The sequence below is a fragment of the Kogia breviceps genome, chromosome 12 (genome assembly GCF_026419965.1).
Source record: "Kogia breviceps isolate mKogBre1 chromosome 12, mKogBre1 haplotype 1, whole genome shotgun sequence".
Lineage (NCBI taxonomy): Eukaryota > Metazoa > Chordata > Mammalia > Artiodactyla > Physeteridae > Kogia > Kogia breviceps.
The window spans coordinates 66,344,734-66,367,296 of NC_081321.1; the positions used below are offsets into that span (position 1 = coordinate 66,344,734).

Sequence of the window (22,563 nt, forward strand, 5' to 3'; positions counted from 1 at the left end):
GCTGGCATAAGAAAATTTACACAAACCATAGTAAAGTGAAGCAGACTGCAACTGCCCTCCTCCTTTTCACAGCCTTTTTGATTTTATTAATCATATGTTATGCTTCTGTGTTGTGTGTGCGTGATGGACATGTATCTTTTATTGTTCATCATTTAAATCTACTTTAGAATGAATTGAGATGAAAACAGAACAAGTAAGTGGAAAATTAGGTAGCCAATCATTGGAATAATTCTCACAAGGTTACCATTGAGAGAGATGAAAAGGGAAATATCCTTGAAGCATCTAAATTGGCTGTTCATAGAGAGCAAATAAAGATAATTATCTTCTCTTCTAATTTGTAAATCAGTTCAAAATTTCTAAGGGTTTGTAGTTACATATATTCACCAGCCAAAGCATATGGACTCTTTGCTGGAGCTTGGCAAATGTACTATTCTTAGGAAGGTTTCCCCTTCTTTTCTTTTGCTTGTCCAGTCACCAGGCTTAAAAGAATAGATATTATTCCATAACGGAAAGGAAAGAAGAGGGGGTGGGTTCCAAAAATATTGTAGCCACTGTCACTCGGTTAGCATCATGCCCTGATATGGGATGCTGACTTTACTACACAGGTAAGTCTTTCTTTATCCGTCATTTGACAGTGTGAGGATTTGAAGTGAAAAGAATTCAAGAGGGCATTATAAAGATTCACATATAATTTCAACTTCAGTTTGAGTGATTCACTTTTGTTAGACACTGTCTCCTTCTTCTACTTCTATGAAGAAGTGGGAAATTTGTTGTCACTCTTAGTGGAATTAGAATAAAAAGAACTATCCAAAGATTGTTTTTTAGAGTTCAATTTTAAAACACATTACCATATTCTGTTCCATTTAATAAAAGTAAGCAGAGAATATAATGTAATTTTTAATTCAAGTGAATAAAAATTAACTTTATTTCCAAACTTCAGTTACTTCTATACTTGCAAATGTATCTGATAGCCTCAGTTAATATTATAATGCCTCAAAATATTTAGTTAAGAGTGTTTCAATGCTCTGGATTTAATACAGATCGTGATAAATGTATGATTTAATACAATACTCTCCATGACAGCTTGCTTGGATTAATCTCATTTCCAATGGACTAACAGTGTCTACTGTTAGTGTCTACTGGTGTCTACTCAGTAAACAGCTCAGCATGACACATCACATGCAGTCATATATACTTTTCTGACAAGGGCCTTTGGGATTTGGTTGCAGTAATCCAGACCCATTCCCTTCTCCAAGAAAGTAGGGGAGAAGAGGGGGAAAAGAGTGACACTGACAAAATATTCAAGTAAGGACAGGATTTTGCCATCTCCAAAATCCCCTGGAGTGAACAACTGGGCTGCCACTAAGCTTATATCAGACCCACCTCAGCTGGTGGAAAACATGCCACTAACAGTCAAATTTATAGGAAAACATCCCCTTTCCCATTTGCAACCTGATGGGGAGGAGGTTCTCAGGAAAAAAGAGTCCAAAGAGACTCCTTTCTCCTCATGCCTGAGAAATGCAAGTTCACTGGGTTACAGAGGAAAACTTCATCCAGTGAGGTTATGGAAATTGGGAAGTACTATGTGGAAGCAAGTTGCTACACAAATCAAGGTGTCTTGATTGCCCCTATTATTTTTCTCATTTGAAAAATACAAGTCAGATAAAATTACTGGCTATGTTATAGCCCTAAATTCTTCTTCAAGATGGCATTCCTACAAATACTTAATCTGACAGTGGTATTTCCTGAAATGCTCTCTTTGAGGTTACAACAGTTACTAGATTAAAGAAGTAATTTAATTCTCTGACTTTCAGAGGTGGTATTTCTGGGAATGATATTAGAGTACAGCTATTTGTAACTTTAGAAAAATCCCTGCTCAAATGGCAAAGTACCCCTGAAAATGTCACCATTGAAAGTTCCCACGTTGTCACAAAAAGCACAGAACATGAAATTTATTTCTTTAACAGTTCTGACTTGATACTAGTTGACTAATGATTTAATTGTTTAACATGGTACATTTGCTGAGCAAAGGATCTAGAATTTAATGCAAAGTCTAAACTGGGTCTAAAATTGTTAATGTATTGCTCTCTTTTTAATTTTACTTGCCACATTGTCAAATGGAGTCAATGATAGTTTAAGATAACATTATATAATAAATAGTTACCACTAAAATTATTATAGTCTTAAAATCTTATAGAAATAATTCTTAGTAAAGGGAAAAACAAGCCAACTCTTATCTCCTTTTATGCTACTTAATTCACTTCATTACAGACTGAGTGAGCACTAATGATAAACCAGCAACTAAAAATTGAGTTTGCATTATTATGCAAATAAAGAAGTAGAGGCTTAAGGAGTTTAAGTTTTCCCAAGAACACTCTGTTTGGGCTGGCTGTTTGGGCCTTTTCACAGTACATATTCCAGGAGGCTCAGGTGGAAATCACAAGGTTCCTTATGATATAGCATGGAAAGTCCCAGAACATTGTGTCTATTGCATTCTTCTGGTCAAGCAAGTTACTAAAGCCAATCCAGAATCACTGAGAAGCAAACTAAACTCCACTTTTCGGTGGAAGAAATAGTAACGAATCTGTGGCGATAGTTAATCTGCCATAACGACTAGTATATACTTGCAGCCTCTATTTCTTTATCTTTCACTGATTCCACTGACCGCAATCTGGCCTCTGCCTCTATCACTATCGATGGTCATTTCAACCTTCAAAGCAGAGTGTTCCGGACCTGGGCAAGCTTATCCTCCAGCCCTGATATCTTCCCTGATCTTCAGACCTGTATATCCAACTGATCTTTAGATTCCTATCATCTCTTGAATGTCTCAATTGTACCTCCAAGTAAACACATTCCAAGTTAGGTTCATGCTGTTCTGCCTCTCTCCCTACCTCTTAACCTGGCACCCTTTCAGTGTTGACTCTCTCAGTGAATGATATCATCAGTTATATAAACATGAAACTTGGGACATACTCCTGATACTTCAATCTCTCTTACCTCTTGTCTAATTCATTACAAAATCCTACAAAATTATTCTCCTTAAATACCTCTCAATCCAAACTATGGTTATCTCTATCCAGGAATATCGTAAGACCTTCTTAACCTGTTCCCCCATAATTTCTCTGGGCCTCCTATTTCTGGAGACAGCATCCAAGTTTGTCTTTGGGGACTGTCCCTTTCCTCTTCTCAGGCCATGTGGTGCAGGTGGGATTGAGTGTACCTCCAGACATGAGCCTGACCATGAGTGTGTACCCTTCCTTGGCCACATGTTTGTCTCATGGATGGGAGTGTGACCAAGTTGTTCAATAAGTGTCAGTCCTGGGATATTTGCTGGAACTGTAGGGAAAAAGTTCTCTTTCTGCTGGGGTTCTAAGATAAGAGATATTTTTACTCTAGGCTGCCAGCTGCCATGTCATCCCCAGGAGAGGAGATCCTGCCTAAAAATAAAGCCAACACAGTAGAAATCAGATCTGTGACACACAGAGTGATATATCCCTGAAAATATCATTAAGTATCTGGATCCCAAGATGCCTGAATATCTGCTCTTGGCCATGCTTTACAAGTTTGGAGCCAACAAAGATCTTTTTTCTTAAACCAGTAATAGTGGGAACTTTGCTAACTGAAACAGAAAAATCTTGCGTAATGCCATTCTTTGATCTTTCCTATTTATTGCAGCCAGAGCAATCATTTCAGAATATTCATCTCATCATGTCAATCACCCCATTTTCCCTCCCAGCTTATTGCACGGAGGGTATCGAGAGAACAAGCTCCTTAATGTAACCGTCAAGCTTCTGCGTGTCTACCTCCTATCTACCTCTCTAGCAGTATCTCTTTCTGGTCAAGTCCTTGTTCTCTCCACTCCAGCCACATAAGAGACTTCTATCAGTCACTACATTCCCTCCTACCAAAGGAGCTTTACACACTCTCTCTGTCTGCAATTCTCTTCCCTCCTCCATTTCCCCTAGTCCATTCCCACTCCTTTCAGACCTCAATTCAGGCATCAATTCTAAGGCAAGATTTTCTTGAATTCTTTCACAGTATCAAGTCCTTGTATTCTACGATTTCAAAATACCATATACCTCTTCTCTGTAGCATGTCTCAGAATTGCAATTGTGCATTAATTAGTGTGATTACTAACATTTGTTTCCTCCACCTTGAGAGCAAGGACCTGTTCTTGCTCAACCCTGGACTAGATGAGAATGGATATTGCTGAAGCTTTTGTTGTGGGGTGCACCCTTAAGTTTCAAACTTTCTTATTCATAGAATTCCTTGACACTATTTTCTACTTTTCTCTTAATTTTCTGTTTTATGATAATTTCTTATACTGACCTCTCTTATTCTGGCCAATCTTCATATATTTATTTTTTAGGGTTCTGTCGTGTGTCCTCTTTTCTTTTTGGTCTACTGTGGACCTTTCCCACTTCCAGAGCTTCAACTCCCACCTATCTCCTATGTAGAGATGTTTCTACTATTGCTTAAGTCTTACCTTTCCTAAGGAAAACTGCCCCATATGCATCCTTTGATTGGCTTGGCTGGCCTTGGCTGGCCTTTTTAGTAACTGTTAATCAGTTAGGGATGGGTATCTGATGTGAGGGCAACCAGTCAACAGACTGAACAACATTTATGAAATGCATAGCTTGATTTCAATATTGCATTGAGATAAACAGATTCTTATTATCATGAGTCAGACTAAAAAATAGAGAAATTAAATCACCATTTAATAGTGGGAATTCAATTGAAAGGTCATGATGCTGATGGGACTGGAGAGTTTATGAAAGGCCACACACAGGCTGAAATTATGGGAGAACATGAGTTAAGTAAACCAAAAAGCCAATTGGTAGTGGAATAGAGTGGATTCAGAGGCAGAAGAGAATACAGCACCACTATTTGTAGTACATATAGGTCCCTGGATAAGAGTTGAAGTTCACCACTAATTTACCACTAATTAGCTGAGGGTACTTGGGTAAATTACTTAGATTCTCAGAAGCTGTTTTTTCACTTATAAATGTGGATAATAACAGAATAACTCACATGACTTTTTGTGAGAGTTGCATGACATAAGGCATACAAAATGCTTAGCTTAGTGCCTAATTCATAACAAATACTCATACAATGATAATAAAAGAAAGTACAATGACTGAGCTTTAGGATGAAGATTCATGAATGCTTGATGTGGGGATCTTTGGAATTATCTTGATTCCAAAGAAGTCCTCTTGGTTTAGTGACCATTGGCTCAAGTGATTCCCTTATTACTTTTCATGGTAGTCATATATGAGCTACCCTGAGTGGATTTGCAACTAAAAGAATCACAGTAAAACATTCTCCAAATATTAATCTGCGGATTTTTCTTCAGAAGGCCATTCATATACTCAGTGATCAACGGACTCTTACCCCTTGATGGCGATCTCAACATGGACAAAATTTAACTTGTCTTTTACTCACATATCATATTTCATTTTGTGGCACCACATGCATAAGTAGGCATGCCAAAAATTCTAGAATCATTTTTGATTCCTCCTTTTCCCTCAACAATTAATTTAGTTTGTCTGGATCATAATGCAAAAAGGAATTGTTAAAATAATAGTAGTAATAGCAGTAGAAACAATAGTGTATTTCCTCAATAAGCATAATTTTCCACACTGTAATTTATGAAATCAGTCTGAGTTTTGTAGTTTTTGCCTACATTAATGGAATAGGATGCCTTTTCTCTTCAAAAAAGTTGCAAATTGGACATCTTATAATCAATGAGATTTTAGGGTAAAGTAAATGTTGACTCTAAATGAAGTTTAAGAAGGGACATTTAAAAAAAAAAAAAGAAGGGACATTTATTCATCACTTTCTTTTATTTATTTATTATTATTATTTTTTTTGCGGTACGCGGGCCTCTCACCGCTGTGGCCTCTCCCATTGCGGAGCACAGGCTCCGGACGCGCAGGCTCAGCGGCCATGGCTCACGGGCCCAGCCGCTCCGCGGCACGTGGGATCTTCCCAGACCGGGGCACGAACCCGTGTCCCCTGCATCGTCAGGCGGACTCTCAACCACTGCACCACTAGGGAAGCTCCATCACTTTCTTTTATACCAGAAACTGAGTTTTACATGCCTTATTGATGTTGATCATGAGTAGATAAAAATAATTCCCTCCATTCATGCAGTGACTACTATGATCCTGGAACAGGTTTTGAAGTCTGATATGTATAATATATAGCTAAGCATAAAAACAGCTCCCGGAGTTGAGTATTACCCACTCCAGGCTACAGCTGAAGAAGGGCTTACACACAGAGAGGTAAGTAACGTGATTCATTTAAAAGCAGAGTTTCTGTTAAACTCTTCTGTTACAGACCTATGAAGCAACTAGAGTTCAGTGAAAACCGGAGGCAAGGCAAGCCTCTTGAGCAAGTATTTAACTTAGATCTTGAAACTGGTGTTTTGGTATCCTGGTTGGTTGGAATGGAGAGAGAGTAAAGTTAAGAGAACTAATTAAGAGGATACTGTAATAGCCCACGCATGAGGTGACATGTCCTTTAGCCCTTGCTGAGTCGTCCAGGCAGAGGGGGCTCTCAATGAAAGTTGTTGACTGATTGAACCACTGAGGTTCTGTCTGTGTGATGCCAGACATCTGGATATAAAGACTAAAATCCAGTCATCCAGATGGTAAGGTTACATGATACAACACCATCAAACATTTAAAACTTTTAACTGATTGACTGCCCTTTCTTACTTTACATCCAGAGAAACAGCACTGAGTTAACTCAGCTCGAGCACGTACCAATTGCTATTCCTTGCTTTGTTTTTAGGGAATGGTTAGGTTGCCAATGCTGATGAGTCACTAAAATAATAATGGCGGTGCACTGGACAGGCGAGCATTGAAATAAATGAGAGCTAGTAAATAATGAAGAAAGTGAAAGCTTCATATGATCAGAGACGCATTTTAAATACTATTTGTTGTGGTTGCCCTCTTTTTTATTCAAAGAATTTTCATTGGGTTGGGTGTCTCAAGCTTATAGCATTACAGTTCCCTAAGTAACTGTTATTTTTTCACATCAAAGCTAACTCCTTGAAAATATTTCGCAGACAATTAAATGTTAACACTTTCCTTCTGCACACAGTTAAAATGAGATATAAAAACGAAGCACTGTAATATCATATTTAGTTCACTAAAAGTAAATTATCCTCCTAAGTAACTATATTACATATTATAATGTATTTTTAAAATCCCAATTTTGATGAAATCATACTGCTGTAATTAAGTCATGATGGTAATAGAAACATATCTTTGTTCTCCGAAAAACTGTCTCCAAGTAAATATAACTTGAAAATAAGGGGCTTCCCTGGTGGCGCAGTGGTTGGGAGTCCGTCTGCCGATGCAGGGGCCACGGGTTCGGGCCCCGGTCCGGGAGGATCCCACGTGCCGCGGAGCGGCTGGGCCCGTGAGCCATGGCCGCTGAGCCTGCGTGTCCGGAGCCTGCGCTCCGCAAGGGAGAGGCCACAACAGTGAGAGGCCCGCGTACCACAAAAAAAAAAAAAAAAAAGAAAAGAAAAGAAGGATACTACTTTATCATTGAAGATAATGCCTTTTAATCATATTCATTCTATGTCCAAATGCTAACCTGACCTGTTGTACGTGAAAGTTTGAGTAAAGCAACTGGTTAACTGGGTGTTTTGTGTGAATGACGATAAAGAGATTGATTGATACGGGGTTGGCCTTTTTTTCTTTCTTGAAGAAATTACTGATTTTTAAAGTTACTTTTTGAATCACTTGGGTGGCTTTACATTTTGTGAATAGGGATAATACTATTTTGGAAGATAAGCTTTCTACACAGGAAAGTGACAAAAAATTGAGATGATTTCCTGAATAACTAAACCCACAACTCCACTGATTTAAGCTGTCAATACCTTTTGGAAGGATTATGAGTTTGTGGCTAAAGAATACTAAAAGTATATGGGTTTGTGTTTTTTGTTGTTTTGTTTCGTTTTGTTTTGCTGCTGCATTATTAGTTCCCTCAATGCAGAACTGTTCTATGTATCCCTAGCACCTGGACTTGCTTCAGGCATATAAAGGGTATAAAATAAATGCTCATTAAATTTCTATATTCTTATATCAATCTGTATACTTGTGCAGAAACTCTACTGGAAGAATTCAAACTTCTTCCCATATCTAATTGTAGCTCAGAACAACTATCCTGCTTTAAGTGTTATAATCTCTTTCAGAAAGACAGGATATATGATATGAATAGTCTCATACAAATTTAGAACCAATTCAACATGAAGAAATGAGTATCTGCTACAAAGACATCTCTTTACAGTCACAGGCTTAATAATAGAGCTAGAAATAATTGCATAACAGTCTGCCAACATTTGAATGGCAGAAAGAAATTTTTATAAAGTTACATGAAGAAGTTTGAAAGTCTCTCAGGCTTGCTATGCTGGATGGATAAATGTCTTTTATATTGACATACTGCCAACTCAAAGCATCTAAAAGCCTTTCAGAATTACATATAAACACAAATCATTTCACCCACCTCTGGGCTGGAATGTGACAGCTGGTTAAAGTAAGCATAGCAACACCACACAACAATGTCAAACAGGATGAATGGCTTAACCAATCAAAAATAGAGCATCAAAGTAAAACTGCTCAAATTAGACTTCTGGCCTGGCAGAAAGGTTAAATGTTCTGTACTGGTATAAAGTCTCTAGTATACTTAATGACCACAAAAGTCATGTTAGTATAACCAACTGAATTCAAGATGTGATTCAACAGCTCAAGAGCTCTTTAGTACTATCACATGGAGACTTTTGTGGTTTTCTGATCCAACATAAAGCATGTAGAAAGCTATGTATATAGTATTTAAGGGAATGACCTGTGAAGTAAGAGTGATCTTGGTCAAGTCACAAGTTCCCAGCTTATAAGTTGATCAAACTACTTTCCTTCTCTGTGCTTTATTTTCCTCAGTCATAACAGAGTTCTTAATACCCATTTCCACAAGCTATTTTTAGGGTTAGTTATATATATATGTGTGTATCAAGCTCTGAAATCAATTCTAAGTACATAGAACACACACCATACATGGAGAAAATTATTTTGCCTATCAATGGTCAGCAAAATTCATACAAAATGTCAGGGAGGGGATTTTGAGAATTATTTCCTAATACACTAAATTATTCTTAACCTAGGGATCTGACAAGTTGTTGACCCAAGAGGTTGTTTGGTTTAACTTAAGACATTACAGCAGTAGTGATAGATTCAATACCATAGCTAGAAGTTATATTTAGGTGGAACTAGAGAAAAGATAAGCATACTAATTTTTTTTCCTTTTTTTTCTGCCTAGCAATAAGTACTTAATCAAAATTCCAAGATGAATTGTTTCCAGCTCAGTTTGACAAACTCTAGAATGTTCAAACAGATATTACTGTTTAAACAGGAAGTTATATAATGCTGTAATATTAAAGTTATTTAAATAAATTACTTAAAATCATTGTTCCTTTTATTTTAGTTAATGTACAAGTTCTAATAAAATCTTATCTTCAACTCCAGAGATTATATCTTCTCCATTCCATCTCCTTTCTAAACTTTGGCCTTCATTCTTTGAATGAATAATTAAAGATATAACTTTAAAATGTTTTCACAATATAAATTAAATTCTGAAATATGAACAAATGTATGTGAGCACATAATACAAAACTGCTACAAAAACTAGTTCTTAACAATCCTTAGAGAAAAATATCTGAATTCTATACTGAAATCATATACCAGTGATTGGCGTAAGTGATCTACAGTCATATTACAACCATATGCTCTTCAATCTATCTAGGTTAATACGGCTCTTTCACCAGATGTGAGAATATCATTTTTAGTCCTTACTCGAGTATGGTAGGCAAAATCATCCCTTTTAAAATCTATGTATAACAAAAGTAGAGTGGCAAGACTTAAAGCTCACTGAAACTAAAATACATAGGATTCTAATTATTAGTATAATCCTCTCCGGAGGTTAATTCCTAAAATCATGGCTATTAAGTTTCATGTGTTATATTTACTGTGGCACTTGGGAACATTGACAAAGGGTTGAGTATCTCCGGTATGCCATCCTAGCTTTACTCACTGAACCATATCACTTGCTGGTAAGCTATGTAAAAGACTTCTATTTTTATGGGTAGTATTTTTTCAATTATTTTATGTATTATAGCTTCCAGTAATGTTCAGTCAAAAGTAATGACATTTTATAGAATTTTGCAAACTCCTCCATGCAGTACTTGCACTATATATTCCTATGTATTAATGCACAAAGAATGACAGTGTGTTTGGAGGAGGGAACTATACATTTAATTGCTTCGTTATTTTTTCCTTTTTAGTTTTTTCCAAGTTTTCTAAATGGACACTTTAATAAAGAAAACAAAACAGTGCACAACTTATATAAACTTTCTTATATCAACATTATCCAACCTGTAATTTCCTATTTAGAGAGTTAGTTGACTTTTGAAAGCAGCCCTAATGTTTCATGTGAAGTTTGCACACAGATACATCTACTCTCATTAGATATGACCAAAAGAAGAAAGGGTTGGGATGGGTTGGGAGAGAAGGAAGGTGTATATGAGGGATACTACCAGACTTACTAAAAACCCATTAAGCTCATACAGAACTCTGACAAAAGGCTTTGCAAAGGCTAATTGGAGTATATGTCTTTCCCTACTGCCCCTGTGATCATTCAGACCACCCCCTATAAAATTGTCCCTCCCCACATATTATTTATACTTAAGACATCTGCTTTGAGAAAGACCATGCTAATTTAAAGACACAGAAAAATAATGATTTCAATCTAAGAGCTCATCCCAAGTCTATTTCAGGGCCAAGAATAGGTGTTAATAATTACAACTCCAGTATCTCTGCTTCTCAATAATTAGCCTTTAATTAATTAATTTATTATTATTATTTTATTTATTTTTTTTTTGGCGGTACGCGGGCCCCTCACTGTTGTGGCCTCTCCCGTTGCGGAGCACAGGCTCCGGACGCGCAGGCCCAGTGGCCATGGCTCACGGGCCCAGCCGCTCCGCGGCATGTGGGATCTTCCCGGACCGGGGCACGAACCTGTGTCCCCTGCATCGGCAGGTGGACTCTCAACCACTGCGCCACCAGGGAAGCCCAATAATTAGCCTTTAAATGCAATTATTAGTTGTAGTTTACTGCAGTATAATAGCTTATGTTAATCCCTTTGCATAATTTGTATTCGGTTTTACAATTATAAGACAAGTCTCATTCCTATAGCCAATAATTTAATCAACATTTAGATGTATGTTTATTACCAGTATATCCCTCGTGTTTTTTACTTTCAGTAGACAGAGCCATCTCTCCCTGAAAAAAACAGGTGGTCAGAGTCATCTGGAGAATATTCCAGAAGTCCTAGGAAAATACTAGTCTTTTCTGAGGACTGGAAATGAGGGACTTGTAATTCTTTAATAAAATCCACAAAATAACATGAAGATGCATACTTTATGTTACTTTTCCTAACAGATTTACAGAACATTTTCTAATAAAAATGATGGGCTGGTTATAAGTTGGTGATAAACAAGAGAAGCTGAAAGAAGAAAATGTTTTCATGGGAACTTCCTGATGTAAAATATAGGGGATTATCAGGGATGAAATTGCATGGCTTCCACAGGAAATCTGACCAGAGGAGGGAAGAGACACAGAGGCACCTGGAACACATTTCTTTATTGTTCTTCTCCCCTTCCAAATCCCTTTCTAGGTTTTTCCTCTTGATTTTTACTATAGTGGCATATACCTTCATATTTCAAATATTCTCTCAGTGAATTATGAACCCCAAATAGCTGTAATGTCTGTAATGCTTGCCTTCTAAAGGACTTAAGCTGAGCCGCATAGTTTATAGCTGATAAACTGGGAGTCAATCTTTCACTGCAGTGATGTATTCATTGCACTAAGAACTATTTCCATTGTAAATTAATTCTCGAAATGTTGGACCATAAATGTCATCAGCATCATTACCCAATCTGCTACCAGAAGCAGTGACTCTGTCAGTCTGCTGCAGGTGCTGGCTTCTAAAAGCAAGGTGCTCCAAACCAAACACATTAAACCATGACTCCATTCTTAAGGGCAACTGCTTTCAAAGGCCTCTTTGCTTTATGCTGCTTGGCAAAGAGATTAATGGATGCCATTTCTGATACGCAACTGGCTTCAGGGTTTTTCTTTTGCCCTTTTAGAAGGAGGTAACTTTCAGTGCCTCTTAACAAATATATTTCCCAAATGTTCCTTCTTTAGAAGGCTCTGCTAGTTCAATCAGAATTCACCCTCTTTATGCCTTTGTTTGGAATATATGGACTTAAAATATAACCAGTTGTCAGGTCTTTATTGAGTCATCAGTGTGCAGAGAACTTATGTGGAGGCATTAAAGAGTCAGGCAATACAGGGCTGCCATGAGGAGCTTAGGTTTTTGTAGCGTGAGAAGCAACCCTACCATGATGAAAATCAGGCAACAAATAATATATAAAGCCAATTTCAGGTATTAGTTACTCGGGGCCCTCATTGTACATTTTGCAGTGTTTACTAGGGAAAAAAATGTTCTTGGAGAAACCAGAGTAACATGAAAGTTTACATTTTGGGCAGATTTTGTTGAATAGTACATCATTTGGAATATTAAACTGATTTCACAATTGCTATGCAGAGTAGACAGAATTTTAAAGGTAGTTTTCTTGTTTGTTTTTAGAAGATGTTCTTTCTTTTCAAACTGTTCAGGTTTAATTCAGTGGAGTGTGCACAAGATCTAAAGCTCAGGATGCATCAATCTGGTGAATAACCTTTGGTGCTGTCGAAGAAAACTGTTATTTCTTTAATCTTCTGATTTTGTAACCCAGGCAAGCACTAAAGAAGTGTTCTGTTCCTTGAAGAACTTGGTTGGAAAATGTTAAAAACCCTTCACCTGAGACAAAAATGTGATTTAGAGAGAGGTCAGTGAATACACGGAAGTACTGGGAGGTGAGGTGGGGTGCCTGAGGAGCGCTTGAAAGCTATGCGTCCCCTCCCCCCAGACCTTAACCTATGCATCTCTTTCCTTTGTCTGTTCTTGAGTTGTTTTCTTTATAATAAACTGGTAAATGTAAGTAAAGTGAAGAAAAAAAGTCATTCACCTGAAAGCAAATGTCTGACTGAATAATTCTAAATTGGTGCTCAATCAGTTTAAGTAATGAGTGGCCAAATGGAGCTCCTCAACCCCTGATGTCTATGTATGTCCTACCTCCTAAGGGACTTTAAGTCACTGCCTGGTTTAAATAACAGGTATTTACTGAGAATTTACCTAAGGACAGCCACTGCGATCATTCTTCTACATGCATTATTTTCCAGGTTATGAAACCATGTGAGGTTAGATTAAGAACTTTACTTTACAAATGTTAGACTAGCATTCAAGCCCAAGATGTATGACAGAATCACTTTCTTTTTTCCTATAGTTAGATTATTCACATTCAAAAGAAGGCAGAGTAAACCTAATTATATCTCTGCTAAAGAATCTGCATTTTATCCTTTTTTTTCCTTCCACCTTTCCCAGTTCTGACCTCCTCCTCTTCATAATCTCCATCCCATCAATTCTTAATTTTTTTTTTTTTTTCTTTGTGGTACGCGGGCCTCTCACTGTTGTGGCCTCTCCCGTTGCGGAGCACAGGCTCCGGACGCGCAGGCTCAGCGGCCATGGCTCACCGGCCCAGCCGCTCCGCGGCATGTGGGATCTTCCCGGACCGGGGCATGAACTCGTGTCCCCTGCATCGGCAGGCGGATTCTCAACCACTGTGCCACCAGGGAAGCCCAATTCTTAATTTTAAGGTCAACATAAATGTTATGTCAGTGCTACTTGAGCTATGCACATCACCAATAACCACAGTAAAATAAGTTCAAAGGAAGAATTAGCTATTCTGGTCACTTTTTTTCTAACAGGTTAACACTATTCAAGTGTTAAAAAAATATTTTATGAGCCCTTCCAAAATAAACAAATTGTGGTATCTAATTTTAAGAGGTTTACAATCACATGTGGTGGAAAGAAACAGACATTTTTTGCCTTTAGGCTTCAATCTGACTCTGACAATGATCTTCAAGCACTAGTTACTGAGTTCACTGATTAATGACATTGTAGGAAAAGGAAGCACACAAGACCCTTTCATCACTCTATCAATCAAAAATATTTACTGAGATATTTCTTAAAAATTCAAATGTAAATGATGAGAGGCAATGGGATATATATGTTTGAAGTTTAAAAAAGGGACTGGGATGGAAGTAAAATTTTCAGATTTTAAATTAGCTAAATATTCTTTGAAGCGATGAACATATCGGAAGGAGTGTAGAACGAAGAGAAGATGATTAAGAAGGATCCTTAAGACTGCCAATATTTAAATGAATCAAGGAAAGGAAGACAAATTGGTGAAGGAGCCTGGGAAAGTGCAGTCTGACAAGTCTGAGAAAATTAGTAAAGCGTTATATGGAAGCCAACGGTCCAGATATAATACATGCGGTTGCTGTTGAATGTTTAGTTTTGTGGCAAGTAACAGTGTCAGTTGATCTTGATTTGATGGGGGAGTGAAGATGGGGTTATTTATTACCAAAGCTTGTGTTCCATAATGCCTTATAAAATAGGTGGCAGGGGAGAGAGCAGCACAGGATTCTAAGAAAAAAAGAGTTGGACTTCTGATTTTAGCTCTAACATGGAAAACCTTTGGAAGTCAGCCACCTGTCCTTTATTTGCATAGATATGATGGCTGTGTATAAAACTTACATATTATACAAATTATTAGAGCTAATAAGAGTTTAGGCTGATGGCTAACTGTAAGATCAATATCTGAAAATTTCTTATTTCTTGGGAGAAATGTTAGAAACTTTATTGAAAAATATTCAGAAATATCTGAATAAAAAGAAAGGTATAGGGGCTTCCCTGGTGGCACAGTGGTTGCAAGTCTGCCTGCCGATGAAGGGGATATGGGTTTGTGCCCCGCTCTGGAAGGATCCCACATGCCGCAGAGCGGCTGGGCCCGTGAGCCATGGCCGCTGAGCCTGCGCGTCCGGAGCCTGTGCTCTGCAACGGGAGAGGCCACAACAGTGAGAGGCCCGCAAACAGCAAAAAAAAAAAAAAAAAAAAAAGAAAAGAAAGGTATACTATATCCATAAATAGGGGAATGTATGTGATATTTTACTCATGTCAATTTTCATCAAGTTTAATCTTTAAATTCAGTATAATTTCATTGGGGAATATGATGAGATAACTAACATTTATGTTGAATGACCAGGATACAACTGAAGAAGCCAAAGGTGGGGTACTTGCTCCACCTAATATTAATATTTACTATAAAAGTTACAGTAATTAGGCAGTTTGATACTGATTCAGGGACAAATAGAACAGTGGGGCAGAGGAAGAGGAGAGCCCCCAAATAAACAGACCCACCCATATGCGGACACTTTATGAATTATAGTGGTGGTATTTGAAATTCAGTGGTGAAATTATGGCTCTTCAACAAATTGTGCCTGGACATTTTATTATCCTAAGAAATAAAGAAAGAGAGAGAGGAAGGGAAGGAGGGAGGAAGGGAGGGAGGGAGGGAGGATGGAAGGAGGGAAGGAAGGAAGGGAGGGGGACTTTTAGGTAGAATGTAAATGTGAAAAGCAAAACTTTTAGAAGAACATATAGAATAATATCTTTATGATGTTCAGGTGGATTTCTAACATAAGACACAGCACAAAACACAAAAAGAAAAAAATGATAAATTCTTCTACATTAAAATTTTAAGTATTGTTCATCAAAAAACGTAATAAAAAGTGAAAATATAAGCCACAAATAAGAAGGTTTTACAACACATCAACCAACAAAGGATTGTGTCTAATATACATATATAGGTGTATATATGTATATTAAAAGATTTAAATAAATAATGAAAAAGAGTTAAAAACTGGGCAAAATATATAACCCAGAAAATCATAAAAAAGGAAACTGGAAACTTGAATGGCCAATAAACATATAGAAAGTGCTTGACTTAATTTGTAATCAAGGAAATACAAAATGAAACTATAATTGGCTCTCATTTTATGCATAGCAGATTGGCAAATGTTGAAAAAGCCGACAATCCCAGGTGTTGGTAAGGATATGGACTAATGGGAGCTCTAAAATGCTGCTGGTGGGAGTGTAAATTAGAACAAATATTTGATAATCACTTGTCCCTTAACTAATAATTTTAATCATGTACATAGCTGTGACAAAACAATTTCATTCCTAAATATATAAACCCTAGGGCAGAAGTCTTCTGACTGAGTTACTTATATATCTCAAAGTATACAAAGACTTTCCAAGATATTTCAAAGGAATAGAGTTTCAGGTGCTCAATTCCCATATGCACACTTGCTTAAAATTGGTGTGCATGAGAACACATCTCAGCAAGTTTCTTATGTGTTCTTCTCCATCTCCCCTCTCAAACAATCTTTCTTCCATTTTATGAGTCAAAGATAACCCTCTCACCCATCCTGAACCTTACTAGGGTACATTGACCCCAGGTGCAAAAATCACCAGGATGTCAAACAATGGAACAAATTTAAATATTGGTGTATGTATTAGGAAGGTGAATGGCTGTAATGACTGACTAACATAACCTTTTGATGACAAGTACTTTCTAATCATCCCCCTTTTACTTATTTAATGGAGGACCTAATCAAGGTATTTAGTAATAGGTCATTAAAAAATAGTGTTTTGGACTTCCCTCGTAGTGCAGTGGTTAAGAATCTGCCTGCCAATGCAGGGGACAGGGGTTCAAGCCCTGGTCCAGGAAGATCCCACATGCCGCGGAGCAACTAAGCCCATGCACCACAACTACTGAAGCCTGTGCGCCTAGAGCCTATGCTCCGCAACAAGAGAAGCCACTGCAATGAGAAGCCAGCATAGCTCAACGAAGACTCAATGCAGCCGTAGATAAATAAATAAATAGATTTTTTTTAAAAATAGTGTTTTATTGTAGAGCCCTATGTGATTTTGACGTATAACTCAGAAACAATTTAATGAACTAAATGGCATTAGTCATTAGTCAGCTATCTTCTTCCGTTTATACTTACTTATGTGAATAAGACTTCCTAGTGCTTATTTTTATGAAAAAATGGATCTGAACCCTGTTTTACTTTAGCGATTAGTAACAGACATTCTTCCATACATGAATTGACAAGGAGGACTGTCTCAAAAAATAAAGTATTTCATTAAGGGATATTTCCAATATAATTTTGCTTTTTATGTTTAAGAAATATCAAAACTAAACATTAGTTATTTTGATCAATTATGTATTACTACTAATTGAAATCACAACTTAATCCCAAAGAAATTTTTTAACACTTAGGATTTTATAGTCAGAGGAAGTTTCATTTTTTAAATTTAAATTTTATATCTACCTTTGTTGCAGGAAATTATAACAGTGAGATCAAGAAAAGACCTTGAGTCATAAAAATGATAATGTAGTAAGATTATATGGGCAAAATAAATAGAAGCACAAGTTTGAAAAAAAGGGATATGTTTTAAAGTTAATGTATTTTAACTGGAATAAAAATATGAAGTACAATGCAAAATATCAGATCATATTATATGTCGTAAGAGTAAGTATCATTTCTTTAAAATGCTATTTCAGTTACACGTTTGTGTGTGTATAACATGTGTGTAGGAATGTGTAGGTATCTATGTGTATAATGAATCATGAGGTAAAAATAATTTTCATGAGAGTAACAGCAAAAATCATCCCAACTCAGGTCATTCTGATGCAGCAAGCCACATAATCAGAAACAATAACCTCTGTCCTACCAAATAGATATTTTAATGTATATGTACTTATATGTGTATGTATGCATAAAATTATTTAAGATCTCAAAATACATATTTGGGAATCAACCTGAACTCTTGAGAAAGAACTGATAGCAAGGAACATAGTTTTCAGGAGGCTGTGGGGTACAGGACACATTCAGTAGCCAGAAGAACCCTGAATCTTAGAGATAAATTTCAAGAAAAAGAAACAAACACACACATATACCACAGCAGTATGAATTAGGTTGATAGGGAGAAAAAAACCTACTAAAGTAAACAGATCTAGCCCATACAAGAACATAGACACGTGGGTGAGGGCTGAGTTTGGGGAGACTCTTACACTACAAAAACCTGATGAAGATCTATTCTTTTATGTCTTAGGTTAGGAAGTTGGCATCTCCAGAAGTAGATCTCAAAATGGGGATCTGTGTGCAAGTAGTTTATTAAAGAAGTGTTCCCAGAAAAATCTGGTAAGAGAGTGAGAGAATCAGACAGGGAAGGGGAAGAAGCCAAGAAAGGATGTGATTTCAGACAAAGCTCCAGCAACAGCCTGATTTCACTGGGATCTCTGGAATGTAAATTCTGTCTTAGAATTTGTCCTCTCTGTAGGCAAAGGATCTGGGCTTTCATATTTGAGTATCAAGTCAGTCATGGCCTAAGGGTCCTGCTGGTGACCTCTTAGGAACTTCCTGCTCTCTGCACTTGCAGGGAAAGTGGCTCTAGACAGGGTCAGCACTTTGTGTGGAAACAAGGCACACAGAACCTGGAGATGAACGCAGAGATGAAATCAAAGGGATGTGAGGGGACTGGGCAGAGCAACAATGATAGTGCCCACTGCCCTTTGGAAGTTTTCTCTCAGTAGGAGACAATGCTATGGAAAGGGCCAGTTAGGGTCTATCAGAAGGGTAAAGTGAGCCATAGATAGGAAGGTTCCCAGGGGCTCCTAGGGAAAATAAATAAAAATACAATCAACCACCCACCCACCCCCAATAAAATAATTTTTAAAAATATGAGAATGGGAACTGGGCTAGTTTAAGGATATATTATTCTAATCTTCTATATTTTCTCTCACGTTGTTGAATGAAATAAATTTGGCATGCCAGTCATAACACATAAATATGATTTAATTACAATGCACTTTATAAGCTTGAAGAAGGAACTATTTGCAATAATTTAGAGGGCAAGGGGAGGATATGGGGAAGAATATATTTCCTGAGTTTAGCCTGAGCTCATGCTGTGATAAATCTGCCAGTTTGCTGACGGTATCTCTAGCTACTAGAAAAGAAGACATCCAGGAAAAGTATATAAGTACAAATGTAGGGTTTTTTCAGGTTTATTGAGGTAAAATTGACAATAAAAAGCGTTTATATTTAAGGTATACTGCTTGATGTTTTAATATATGTATATATTGTGAAATGATCACCAGAATCAAGATAATTAACGTATCTGTCAATCCATCACCTCACACAGTTACCGTTTTCTTTTTTCTTGTGGTGAAAATCTACCTCTTAGATTTCAAGTTACAAATATTTCTTGGCTGCTTTCAGCACCAGGTGAGAGAAATGCAAGTCTGGAATTTATGTCTTTATAAGGAGGCAGATATAAAAATAAAATACTAATAGGAATTATAATCCAATAAAGAGGAAGATGTGAGTAATGGTGCATATTAGAGTAAATAGCAGTTTGATTAAAAGGTTTAAAAACTCATTTTCTTTTTTTTTTTTTTTTTTTTGCCGTACACCGGCCTCTCACTGCTGTGGCCTCTCCCGTTGCGGAGCACAGGCTCCGGACGCGCAGGCTCAGCGGCCATGACTCACAGGCCCAGCCACTCCGCGGCATGTGGGATCTTCCCGGACCAGGGCACGAACCCATGTCCCCTGCATCGGCAGGCGGACTCTCAACCACTGCGCCACCAGGGAAGCCCTAAAAACTCATTTTCTTTGGAATAATCAACTGTGATTTTTAAAGACTGGCCCTTCCAACCATCTATCAGCTAGAAATGCTTTGGGCTGAAAGTAACAAAAACCTCAACTTTCAATGGTTAAATAAATAGGATAATATAGTGGTCAAAGAATAGGTCCTGGACATGAATTTTGTAGATTCAAATCTTAGATAATAAATTTATGCAAATTACCTAATTTCTCTGTGCCTCAGCACCTCATCTAAAAATGGGGATAATAATGGTGTCTATATGTAGTTGTGAGAATTAAAGTTAATACATGTAAAGTACCTGAAGTATGTACATAAAAGGGTACCTGGAATACAGTGAGTAATATATAAAGAAATAACTTAAAATTTGTCTTACATAAATAAAACAATAGAGGTGGTTTTATTTTTATATATTTTTATTAATCCCCAGAATCAGTTACCAAAGGAGGTTCCTTCAGCCCCTACAACAACCCAGGCTTTACTTCTGGAATGGGATAGTAAATTCTGTGCCTATTCATTTTTTACGCAAGTGGAATACCACCTATTTATTTTTATGTTTTATACCTTGCTTAAAACAAAATTCAGGCATCTTTCTGTATTAGCACTGTAGGTCTCCCTCATGCTCTTTAAAATCAGTACAGTATTCCATTATATGACTATACCATTATTTACTTTACACTTTCCAAACTGATGAGCATTTGGGTTGTTTACAAACAACACTGCAATGTATATCCTTGTATATAGATCTTCGGATATTTATATGAATATATTTGGATGGTAAAATTAAGAGTTAAAGGATTTGATGTGACCCTACTCTGTGTAGAGACTATTACTGTAAGGATTAAGAGGAATTCAGGAAGATGAGAAAAATGATAGAACATGTTAAAACTAGGAATTTAAATATATCTCACATGATTTAGAACATTCTGTGGTTAAATCTAAGTAAATGTGTGCTAAAAACTGGGACTGAATATTTTAAATTCGATTTGACTCATCCTATAAGGAAATCCACCATCAACAAGTTTTTCTTTTGTATATAGAGCTTCTGATCAGCTTTTCAGAGCCGAGCTTTTAAACATGAGTAGACAACCAAGAATAAGCAGATGTACAATGAAAGAAAACATAATAAATAGAAAATAAAATTTTGGAGGAAACAGACACTGTGCAGAGAGAATAAAAACCCTCCAAGAATCTATAAAAATATCTCCATGGACAATCATTAAACAAATATTTAAGGGCCTACTATGTGCCAGGCACTAGGGATTCAGTAGTAAGTAGAACAGACAAAAGGCTCCACCTTGTGATGCTTAGAAATTATTGTATCATGAAATAAGAAATAACTCTACAAAAGGAATATTTGGAGAGCAAAAGAAGTCATGGAAATATAAAATATTCAAGAGAAGGATTGAACAATAAAATTAAAGATACCTCCTAAAAAGTAGAAAAGACAGAGCAAATAACATAGAAAAGATTAGACATTTTATTGTACCAGGCCAAGTGTTTTTTTGTGGGTTTTTTTTTTTGCAGCACGTGGGTCTCTCCCTGCTGTGGCCTCTCCTGTTGCGGATCACAGGCCCCGGACGCGCAGGCTCAGCGGCCATGGCTCACGGGCCCAGCCGCTCCGTGGTATGTGGGATCCTCCCGGACCGGGCGGGGCACGAACCCGCGTCCCCTGCATCGGCAGGCGGACTCTCAACCACTGCGCCACCAGGGAAGCCCCAGGCCAAGTGTTTTAACATCCAAATAATAAGAATTCTAAGAAAGAATAAAGAAAGCGGTGGAAAGGAATAATGAAAAGAATTCGAAATATTCCCCAGAAACAAAGAACAGGGTTCGTCAGGTTGAATTAACCATTGGTGCACAATGAGTGAATACTCGGCCAAATCAAATAACATCAGTATGCAGTTTCAGAAGATCGAGGACAAAGAGAAGATTCTGAAACCTTCCAAGAGAACTCAGATTTATACATACGATCAAGATCTGAAAGGCAATAAACATCTTAGGAGCAATGCTGAAAGACAGAAGGCAGAAGAGCAATACCTTCACAATTCTGTACCAAAGTATTTTCAATCTAGACTTTTTTCAATTAAGTGTGAAGGTAGAAAAAGGGCATTTTTAATAGACATGCATGGCTTCAAAAAATTTACCCTCTTTCAGAAAGTTTCTAAAGGATGCATTTCACTAGTAGAAGGGAGTTTACAAAGAACAAGCAAAACAAAATCCATGAAATGGGAAAGCAAACACAAGAATGGGTTAATGGGAAATTTCAAGGGGACAGCTGTTCATCTGGCCAATCAGACTGGAGCAAGACAGAATTCACCAGAATAAATATCTTCAGGAAGAGAAAACTGGAGAATATACCTTCTGTTTTTAAATATATTGAGAAGTAATAACATGGGAATGAGCGAGGAGATGAACTTAATATAAATGTACAAAAAACTCATATAAGAACAAAAGAAAACAAAAATGAATTCTATGGAGAACAAAACATTGTGCAGGAGGGGAAGAATAGCCCATATGATATATGGCCCCTCTATGAGCAGCATTTATAGAATCCCAAGACCTAAAACAGGAGTAATCTGGAATGAGGATGACATCATAGGCTGGTCGGTGGATTGTAATTCAGATACTTGAGGTCAGTTCTCAACTGATTTTAATATTCTCCTACTCTGCTTAGAAGAGTTAAGTCCAGCTTTTACAGTTAACCTGATTCTTAAGTTGCTCCCTTTCCTAGTTTAGACAGGTGGAACTAACACTGTTGGCCAAATTTGAATGTCTTGTTCTTTCCTTTCCTATCTTTGTTTTCTGGCTCAGACTTATCTT

At 37.2% G+C, this 22,563-nt stretch overlaps 1 protein-coding gene across 1 annotated transcript in view; it reads right to left on the reverse strand.

Moving 5' to 3' along the window:
• The window catches only part of LIN7A (lin-7 homolog A, crumbs cell polarity complex component), a 378,966-nt gene that overhangs the window by 95,439 nt on the left and 260,964 nt on the right, over nucleotides 1-22,563 (reverse strand). The window lies entirely within an intron of this gene.